The sequence below is a fragment of the Neophocaena asiaeorientalis genome, unplaced genomic scaffold (genome assembly GCF_003031525.2).
Source record: "Neophocaena asiaeorientalis asiaeorientalis breed wild unplaced genomic scaffold, Neophocaena_asiaeorientalis_V1.1 scaffold232, whole genome shotgun sequence".
NCBI classification, from domain to species: domain Eukaryota; kingdom Metazoa; phylum Chordata; class Mammalia; order Artiodactyla; family Phocoenidae; genus Neophocaena; species Neophocaena asiaeorientalis.
In genome coordinates, this window is record NW_020175672.1 from 4,351,296 (window position 1) to 4,362,782 (window position 11,487).

The following is an 11,487-nucleotide window of genomic DNA, read 5'->3' on the forward strand; positions in this document are numbered from 1 at the left end:
GAAATTAAGATGTGAATGTGTCCTCCAGAGAAAACCAACGAATGGGGAAAGGATCTCAATTTGCATGCCCAGATAGAAATGATAGAAATGTATTGCTCAAATGTTTAGTCTGGAGCTGGGTCAAATGTTCTGAGATATGCAGAGAGGGATGTGATTGCCTAGAGCAAAGCTCTTTGCATGCCACACAGATAACTGGCCACTGGAAACGCTGGCTGTCTGACAGCACAGATGCTTATCTTCATCTTGATCCCAAGGACTCACCTGGCTGTATGCTAACTTCACTTCTACCTCTAACCTTAATCCTGAGTGATCCCCAGTCATGGGAAACAATTTTTGTGACGCTAGAATAGGAAAGAGACAAAACTTTTGTGGTCCTAATGCAAAGTTTTCTAAGAGTTCTTTCATTTGAATGGCACTCTGTCAAAGTCTAGAAACGTCTTCCTATTTGTTATCCCATTTAATCCCCAGCACAACACTCAAAGGCAGGTCTCATACCTGTGTGGCATGGATTACAAGTCCCATTTCTCAGGTATGAAAAATGAGGCATGGAAAACATAAGTGAGTTGCCCAAGGTCATCCAGCTTCCTAGTGACAGAGATGACATCAGAACCTAGACCACCGATGACTCTGCCCAGCCTCTCTCTCTGCTAGTACATTATCAACCCATCAGAGACATCCGCAACATGTAATATTCCCTACGAGCAATGAAAGCAAGGGCATAAGTTGAATATCCAACTCCTTATGGCTCTAATTTTTACATTATTTTGCTTTATGTTATTTTAGCCTCAAATAAAAATAATAATGAAAAAGGAAAAAAGCTGGAGGCTAGAGCCACCTCCTCTGTGCCAATATTATAAACGCCATTTGGGATGGGCTTTTTCTGCAGGTAGACTTGGAAGTGACAATTGACCATGCAACAGTACATGAGGCAGAAGTGACGTGGCACAGGATAAAGCCCAAATGGAGCAGGGTTAGTCCAGAGTAAGGCACTTTTGATTATTAACTGGTATACTGATCTTGCTTATTCATTTGTCTAGGAGTTCTTTTTCTGAAGGACTCAGTGTCTCATCACATTCACAACTTCTCCCTTTCGTCCCTTGAGGAGCAAGGTCATTCTGTGCTCTCGGATTGCACAGCAGAGGAGTGCAGCCACTGTACAGTCCTCTGGCCTTACCCTGTCCCTCACACATGCCACTAGGTCTCGGTGGAAGGATATGTCAGTGCGGAAAGCAAGTAGATTCCAAGTCTCTCTCTGCCTGCTGAATTTTCAGAGTTCGAGCTCCACAGAAGGATGGGGAGTTCTCCTTACCCTTCTAAGTCTAGCAGAGTCTCTTGCCCCTGAAGTAAGAGAAGAGAGCAGAGAAGAACCTGTAAAAACTCAGCTTTGATGAGTCCTATTATTGGCTAATTGTGCCTCACCCTCCAAATTCACATGTTAAAATCCTAAACCCCAGTACTTTAGAATGTGGATGCATTTGGAGACAGGGTCTTTAAAGAGGTGATTAAAGTCAAATGAGTTCACTGGGGTGGGTCCTAATCCAATCTGACTGGTGTCCTTATAAAAGAGGAGATTCAAAACACAGGCACACACAGGGGAAAGACAATGCAAAGAAACAGGGAGAAGACAGCCATCTACAAACCAAGGAAAGAAGCCTCAGAAACCAAAAGCTTGGCAAGGCCAAAAGGGTGGAAAAACCAATCCTGCTGACACTTTGTTCTCAGACTGCTAGCCTCTAGAACTGTGAGAAAATAAATTTTTGTTGTTAAGGCACTTGGCCTCTGGTGGCTTTGTTATGGCAACCCTAAAAAACCAATACAAGCCCCAAGGAAAGGAACTTTGAGCCTTCCTTCCAAGCAGATGGTCAACCCAGGCCTTAGGTTAAGAGAGACCCTTCAACAAGTGGCTTTGCCCTTCTGTGTCTCCATTTCTTCATCCATAAAATATGGATAATAATAATGAATACTTAACCCCAAGTGTTGTTATGAGAATTAATCAAGATAATGAATATAAAGAACCACCGACAGAGCAAGCACTTAAGGATTGTTTGCTATAATTATGACTCAGAATGAAGACCAGACCTTCAACCTTCTTGTGACTCCTCAAAAGGCACCCACATTTGGTAAATTCCCAATAAATAAAGGAATAAACATTCCCGTGATGAACAGTTTCAACAAAAGAGAAACTAAAACATAATATTCATGAAAAATAGTAGGTTCACATAGCTGCCTGAAAAGTTGATGTTTTGAATCACTGACCAACCAGCTGTTAAAACAAGTACGAATAAAATACAGGTCATAGTCTAAGACAAAGAGGAGTCATTCATTTAAAATAAATGGAAATGGGGCTCTAACAACGTTCACATACCATTATTTAGCTACTGATACGTACTCAAAATATCATATAAAGTAGAGCACGTTTAGACTCAGAAACAACAACAATATATATATTTATTTATAAAAATAAATATATATATAATTATATACATAAATATATATATAAATATAAATATATATATATATATATATATATATATATATATATATATATATATATATATATATATATATATATATATATATATATATATATATATATATCTCATTATCTAGCAAATGCTAAAACCTCAGAGAGGAAAATAAGAAGCAAGGCACTGCACTTTATTTTGCATTAATATGTGACATTTTCTGCCTCGGGAAAGTTCAGAGCTATGGTGCTGTTTTATTTTTAGGCTTCATGCTTGCGTGCGTGCACACGTGTGTGTGTGTGTATGTGTGTGTTTCTTTTTTTCTCCATATGCATTACAGTTGGATGTAATGATTGTGAGTAAAGTTAATTCTTAGAAAGGAGCAGTCTTGCCTTATACATATTAATAAATGCTTTCTTTGAGAAGCAGTGACAGCCCTTGATACATTTTTGACGAAAATGAAAGGGGGAAAAAAACCGGCACCACTATTAAGAACACCCCTGAGGTGATGGAGAGCCACATCTTTGATCCATCAGCTCTTGGTCTCAATGCACACACTTATTAACTCACCTGTGCACCAAGAATTAGAATGAGCTCCTTCTCTAGACACATATTCTTAACAGCAGTCCCAACAGACATCCTGGAACCAAAAGCAGGGCTTCCATGTGGGCTGTGGCGTAATTTTCTCACAGTCTCACAGTACAGTTTGTACCGACAGCATCTCTCAGCAGATTAGAGACAGGCAGCATGGAAGTGATCGTTAAAAAGCTTGGCAAGGCCAAAAGGGTGGAAAAAATATCTCGGCTCCAAGCAAAACACTGTCCTTTACTAAGAGAAGGGCATGAGGTTGTGCCTTCCAAATTATTGCCTCAAAGATACCAAACTATCTGAAATAGATACACAGAGACAAATGAGTGCCGACTCCAGATATCCACATTTATATGACTACTGTGCCTTTTCCTCTGAGAGACTCAGAGTGCTTTGCAAACACTGTCTCATTAATCCGCTCCCACTCCCTGAGAGGAAGTTGGGTGTTGGCAAGTATTATTAGGCCACTGTAGTTAGAGAAGCAGGAGCACAAAGAAACCCAACTATGTGCTGCAAAGGTTCAAGAATGAAATGCTTTGACTCATAGGACAAAAGCATCCGCTACAGCAGGATGGTGATATAGAACAAATACTAAAAAAGAAGGGGATGCAAATTATCCTGTAAGTATTTTATCTTCCCTTTGCTGTTTATCATGAGTGTATGAGTCAAGATTCTTGGATTCACAAGAAAAGGACGCCACAGTGGTGAGAGGTGATTGCAGGAACACTGGAAAGAGGGAGGCGGCCTGGGGAACTGTCTCATCTGCTGCAGGAGCATTAGGGGTGTCAGGGCTTCTGACTGCAAGGGACCTGGGGATGGAAGCACAGCAGGAGTCACAGCCATCACCTGGCTCAAGGAGTCTGTTTGCTCTTTGTCCACCTAATAGCACTCCTGTTTTCCAAAAAATAATAACAATAATAGCTAATTCCACTGGTTAGCTATTGCTGCATAACAAACCACAGAAACTTCAGGGCCTTTAAACAGTGATCACTTACTAGCACTCATCCATCTGTGCGTTGGCTCAAGTTCGGCTGATCTGGGCTGGGTTCTCTGGGTGGCTCTGTTTCAGGCTGCAGGGTCTGAGGTGGCCCCACTTCCCATTACGGGCCTGGGCGACTCGGCTCTTTGTGCCTCTCTTCCTCCTTGGACAAGGGGGCTAGTTGGCACCTCTTCCTTCCACAGTGGTGGTCCAGAGGGAAGGCAGAAACACACAAAATTTCCAATGCCAAAGGTCAGAGCTAACCATAGTCAATTTCACCCATATGCCATTGGCCAGACTGAATCATGCGGCCACACCTAAATTTAAGGAGTGGGCTGTGCACTATCTCCAGGTTGGGGTCAAAACAGGGTGTGGACGAAAAGAGGGGTAAAGACATTTGGGGCCGATAATTTCATCTACCTCTTTAATATTATCAAATATATACCATGAGCCAGTACTGTGATTGGTCTTTTCCTACACTAACCCATTCACTTAACTCTTACAACATGCCTTGAGAAAGATATTATGCATATTTAGGAGACAAGGAGTCTGAGGCTTAGAGAGGTTTGGAAATGCATAGATTCCCGCCATCCTATAATGGAATATCGCTTCAGGAAGAGTTCACGTGAAACCCATTCAGAGGCAGGCATCTGAGATGGCCACCTCCTACACGGCTGCCTTCAACAGTGCCCAGACCTTGGGTGCAATCAGCTGTGACTAGCATGGCAAGACTGAGATTGCTAAAACGATAAGATCTGAGCCATAGCCCCTGTGCAGAAGAGAACCTTTGGAGTTGATATTCTCAGAAGAGGGCTATGTAACAGGCTTCATAACCTGCCCAGGTAAGTGAAATTCTTTAATGTTTATCAATGTCCCAAAGAGCAGCTTCCGGCCAAGTGAAAAAGATATGCTAAAATCTATAGCTTCATTAGGAGACTTTGACCAGAGTTGCCCTCAGGGAATCCACTGGACAAGAGATGCTAATACATAAAAAATAGAAGAGCCACATAATAGTAATCAAGTACTTAATAAGGATATCAAGAGTTTTTGAACTAAATCTTTTAAAATGAGCTCAACTGTTTTCTGCCCTCTCCCACCCTTTCCTCAGCTACACAAAAAACACACAAGCATGGGCACACAGAGGCATGCACACCGCAAGAACAAAGACAAAATGTCTGCCTGGGTGAAAGGAGGAGTCTGAAGTCTAAACTTTGAAAAGGTGTCAGGAAACATTCATCAAATGGCTCCTATATGCCACGGAATTTACCTAACAACTTTACAGTTGTTATGAATATATAACATATATAATATCTGTTGTTTTATATATATATATATATATATATCTGCAGTACCATTTTAGAGAAAAGTAAACTGAGACTTGAAAGAAGGGTCTCACATCCAGGAAGAGGTAGAGCCAGGATTCACACCCTGATGTGTATGTTTCAGAGCGCATCTTCCTTCCAATCGATTGAGTAGTATTGGTTATTAGAGATAAGCAGTATTTTCAGTTTAACAAGCCTTCATTCAAAGTCTCTTCAAACATCAGCCTTGTATTATACTGCCTTGAGGAATGAGAAAAGATTGAGATCACCCTTAAGTGGAACTGGCTGCAACAGAAAATATAAGATGAAGATGGGTCATGATTTGAGGTTGGAGACGTGGTATGAGAAGAAAAGTGGCCACCACAGGAACATAACTGACATTTCCCACCCCGTCTCCCTGGCCTGCCTTACCCGAAGTCCTCAGATTTTTAAAAATAGTGTTATACCCGCTACCGCTGTATGTGGAACAGGGACTCCAATTATTTTAATTGGACATTTAGTAAAACATTTGGACCCTAAGATACTGGATGACTTGGGTACATTTGGGTGCCCTTGGAAGTAACTTGAAATTCTTCAAGCCCATGAGTCTCTATAATCCTCTGAAAAGTCTAAGGAAATCAGACCATAATATTTGACCATGTTGAGGAACCAGACTACTCCATCTCAAACCCAGCATGTGTTTCCACTCACTTCTCTCTCTATCCTAGAGGTTCAAGTGTACACCACTATAAAAATTAGGCTCTCGTCTAACAATGGAAAGCTTAAATCAATGGGATCCTATTTCTCAGAGATGGTTAAATACTTTTAATTAGCCAGTATAGAAAAAAAGTCAAATACTGGGCTTCAAAAACTTTAATGTCAGTCATTGGCTCATTAATGACCCACGTTAAGAGAGAAAACAGTGAAAAGAAATGCTGGAGGCAAGAACCAACTCATTCATTCTGCACCACCGCTATGGTGTCACCACAAGGTTAACGTAGAATATAGAACTTCTCCTCCAAACAAGAAGTGATCCTCGCCCTGAAGAGGCTTAAAATCAAGCAGCTTCATTTCATAACGCAGGCCAGTTCATTCTCACGATGGCAGATTCGTTGGCAGTTTCTGGAGGCAATAGCGCCATCTTTCAAAACCCAGGCCTGAAGCTCTGTGTGTCTCCAAGAATAAGTCTCCCATAATATTCACACAGATGACCACTTTCCAGAATCGATAATAAATTACAGACAAGGCATTAAAACATGAAACCCTTCAAAGCAGTGAAGGTGAACGGTGAGGAAGAAAACTGAGACGGAAGAAAGCAGCAACTGCATTTGCCATTCATAAACCTAAGAAGTATCCCCTCACCGTGAGAAGCCTGTGGCACACACGAACTTTCAACCTTTAGTTTTCGACTTCATTTTAAACGGTTGACTGGAAGTTCTGACGCCTCTTAAGTTAAAAGTATCCTTAAGAAGTATTATTAAAATTCATGGGTCTTTTTAAAGAGTATTGCTCACTTATGGCGGTATGACCACCATGAAATGTGATTTGCCCGGCCAGAGGCGCCAGCTGTGATAGAGGCCATTTCTGCCTTCATACAAGGTCACCTAACACTGCTCACATTTTACTTCACTGCTGTTCACTTCATTTAATTAAAGCCCGAGGCAACAAATAATCTATTTTAAAACAATTCTATAACTAATTTACTTTAAATAGGTATAATTGAAGAATTCAATCCCTACTTGTAGCGGGTTCTTAACTTTTTAGCGTAATGAACTTTAACACAAATCGTTTGGTACCTAGGACCCTTGACTTGACACTTGTAAGCAGGTGCCCAGATTTATCAGCCTGCTGGAAAAAAAAAAAACAAAAAACACCATTCCTAGTCACTCTCTCGTAAGGAATTAAACAGATGAAGCAAGTTTGGGTAGGCAGATCCATTTTCAAACTTGCTAAATCCACCCAAAGCCGTGAATTTTTATAAAACCATTGGCGATTATCATCATTTATCATGTTCATCTTACAGTAATGGAAATGGTATTGGATGATTAATTATATAGATTTTATACACTTAAGTGGGACTGGAAAGAAGAAAAAGAGAACTTGAAAAGGCCCAACAACTTCTGAGAGAGAACAGTCTTGGAATATTCTGAGATTGGGAAAGAAATAGTCCTCGGAGCCAGTATATTTGAATATGTATTTTATCTAAGGTTTAGTGTTCTATACAGTTGTGGATCAGACTAATAGCAAGATGCTTAGAACTAAGAATATCCTATTTACTGAATGACCTATATTATATAAGTACGTTTGGTTCCTCAATTTTAAAATGACATCAGATGCTTTTTGATTTTTAAAGCCCCTACTGGTTCAAAATATAACTCTCATTTCCTAGTTATTTTACTTTTTTTTCTACCCCCTACTAAAATTGTTAGGAACAGAAAAACCCCATCACATTGTGAAGAGAAACACCGCCTCAAGATCTGAGCCTTTCTACCACAGAAATCCATATGCAGAGCAAGAGCCATGAGGTAGGTATGGTCTGCCACAGCTTCCCTAAGTGACTCACACTGAGAACTCAGGCAGTATTCAGGGACAATGAGTTAGAGGCTAAGAACACACCTATGCAGTGCTGGGCTCAAAGAGAGCATTCAGGGAATGATAAAATATAGTGCAGAGCCCAAGGTGTGTGTGTTATATATTCATGACACTTTTTTACAGGAAAATTGAGAAGACTAATCCTGTTTTTCACAGAGATGCAAACAAATATGGCTGTGGAAAGGCCTGAAGCTGGCAAGGAATAGAGTAGTCTCCCAACTAGTCCAGAAGAAAATAAACTGATAAGCTCAACAAAATATTTCAAAGTGACAGGAATGGATTTGAGCTAAACAAGGGAGCAAAGGCCACTGCGGGACAGGGGGAAGGGTGTTTTCATGCTGAAGGAGAACTAAACACTTGCATCTTTTCCATCTTAAAAAAAAAACCAAAAAAACACTACACAGTTATGCATGGGATCTTAAAAAAAAAATCAATACTATAGTATTGCAACATTCCACATTCCCTGCAGGATCAGCAGAATTGAGTTTGATGCTATACTACTTTCCGGGTATGGGATGATAATATGGCTAGGAAAAAGTGAATCTTAATAATTAAAAGGGTGGTGGTGGGATGAACTGGGAGATTGGGATTGACATATACACACAAATATGTATAAAATAGATAACTAATAAGAACCTGCTGTATAAAAAAATAAAATAAAATTCAAAAAAAATCATTAAAAGGGGTTTCATCAAAAATAATAATAAAAAAATCTTCCTCTCTTTACTTGGCAATTGTATGCAGCAATTAATGATGTGTTTGGATTTCTCAATATGCTGTAAAGGCAAACGTTTTGACTCTCCTTGAGTCATTATAATTCTCATATTACATTATCATTCTAGTTTTAATAACTCCCAAGATAATCTTTTCTAAAGAGAAATACTTTTCTTTTTTGATTTATAGATTAAAACAAAGGAATTTTTATGTGTTTGTTTTAAATAGCAATTTTTTGTGGCTAGGGTTTTATTATGTTACTAAAGATGGACACTTTTTAAAAATCAACCAGAGTGTAAATGGTATAGTTCAAAATCAACTGTTTGGCCTCATGAAAAAAAAAACAACCTCAAAACTATAGTATATTTAAGTCTCCTAAGAGAGACTATCTTGAGGACTCATTTGGGACAAATTCTAGAATGCAGTTGTTAAGGGTATTATGGTTTTCATGTTTCCACCAGGCATGAGATATAACTCTCCATCACAGCAACCAGGACATTTCAAGTGAACCTCAACTGCTGTGTCTAAATAGTTGGAATAAAGAGGAAAGGAAATCTGTGCGCTACTTGACCCTGTCAGGCAAAAGAAGATTCATAAGCCTATTATTTTATAAATGCAAGAAAGTGCATATGAGCATAACTCATCTTCCAAGTCCCATTTATTAAATTTAAGTGAAATCTTTTCTTTATAGATCTTTTGCTCAAAATATTTTCCTTTCAATTTTTATGAATAGTCATTAGTTTTCATATTTTAACATGTTGAGACATATTTGGTGGTAGTTTACTAAATAGCATGATTTATTTCACAGGTGGGGAATGTATATTTGTTAAATGTATTCATGGATTTTTCTCTTCTAAGGAACTATATATTTTCCCTCTGCAGAAATACGTAGAAAATCTCATCACACAGAAAATCTCTCTTTCTTACTCAACACACACCTTCACAGTGACTAAAGGATGGTAGAGTTTCTCAGACAGATAAATCTCTGGGATTCAAATGCCCTGCTTCTTCAAAACTAGGTCTGTTTGGGTCTACCAATTAAAATTGCCTTAGAAATTGTATGAGAAATTTTCTGCATACAGAATGTATGTTGGAGACCATGAGCACATCTCGGCCCTTGCATTGCCTACCCATCAAGTAAAACTGAAACATGGGAGAACCATACAAAGAATAAAAATCAGATTCTTTTCTTCTGTTTAAGGAGACACATAGCTGCCTCTCAATGAATTAAAGACACAGGTGCTAATCATCTAAAATAAAATTTAAGCCCAAACTATTTAACCAGGACTCTATGATATTATACATAGATGCTTACATATTCTGATGTACATTTATATCAGAATTAAATTCATGATTTTATAAGCTGGGATAATATTGTAAAATATTAATAAAATATTTTCTCCCCCACCAACTTGCCTATTAAAACAACTTTTTAATTCTGTGTCTCCTGCCTCGGGGGGGGGACATTCAAAATATGATTCATTCAAATATGATTCATTCAAATATGATTCAAAATATGATTCATTCAAATATGATTCATTCAAAAATATGATTTGGTTTCCAGAAGCCTAAATCCAGTTAAGAGACTATATTAGGTGTGAAAACTAGAAGAATATTTCAACTGGGTTGGATACTAGGAGGAAAAGAAAAAAAAAAAAAAAAAAGGGTTTGGGGTTCTTGGGGAAGAGGCAAGATCTCAGGAGCTATGCAGACAAGGACAAGCCACATCTTAGCAAAAGGCTTCCAGTGCCCAAGAGCCAAGTGGGAGCAGAATAGTCATCCACAGATGCTCACTCTTCATTGGAGGGAGCACCACCCTTCACAGAGGCCCAGAGAGTAGTGACTGTGCAGGGTCCTTCCTGCATGAAGGGCAAAGGATGGCCCCTCGTGAGCAGCAGCTCCTGGTGTGGCACTGCCCGACAGGAGTGATGCCTCCATGTGCCCTGGACATGGCTCATTCCCTGTCTCACTCGCTCTGAGCCAAGTGCTACCAGCTCTTAACATCCCATAGCCTAAGAGAAGGGCTTGGAGCCCAAATGCCTAACGGGGTGGGATGGTGCACCTATTCCGGGACACCATGAAGAGAGACGGTGGTTATCCACACCCCTCACATGTGATTTACTTGGGCTGAGTTAAAATTCATTTGTAGCAAATATTCTAAATTCCAGAGACAACACCTTGTCCCCACTCCCACCCAGAGAGCCTGCTGTGTTAAGGAAGAACATCGATTGAGGACTTAACGTTCCACAGATAATCCCAAATGTGCAAAATGCCATGTGAGGAAGGGAGATCACAATTTGACCATATGGAAGATCCCTGTAAAAAAACGTGGCAACCTATCTTAGGGGCATCACACTGAACTAAAGGATGAGAGGAAGAGGACAAAGATGCAGCCTCAGCTGTGCACTGCACACCCCAGGTCTTAAAACATCTTTCCTCATCACAGGTGGACTCACCCTCTCCCTCCCTCTGCCGTATTTCTTCGGTATATCTGGTGCTTCACTGCTCTGTGACACATGCACCGGTGCAGTTAACAGGCTAAAGTTTCACTAACTGAGCATCTTTCAAAGAAGAAAAAAGAAATGATTAGGGCATATATTCTTCATGTAGGAAATAAAAAAAAGTATCTCTGACTTGAGCTCTGAAGGCCTGGTCTTCAGAGATGTTAGAGCCTATTCAGGAACACAAATACTTAATAACAGAGAGATGACATCCACACAACCACACTTCTACTGCACACAGTCTATTTGTCTCCCGGGGAGCTCTCCATGCTGAATTATTTAGTTTTCATCATTTTTGATTTTGTAAAGGTTAGATGTCAGATGCTGATAGTGATATTAGAGAGGAT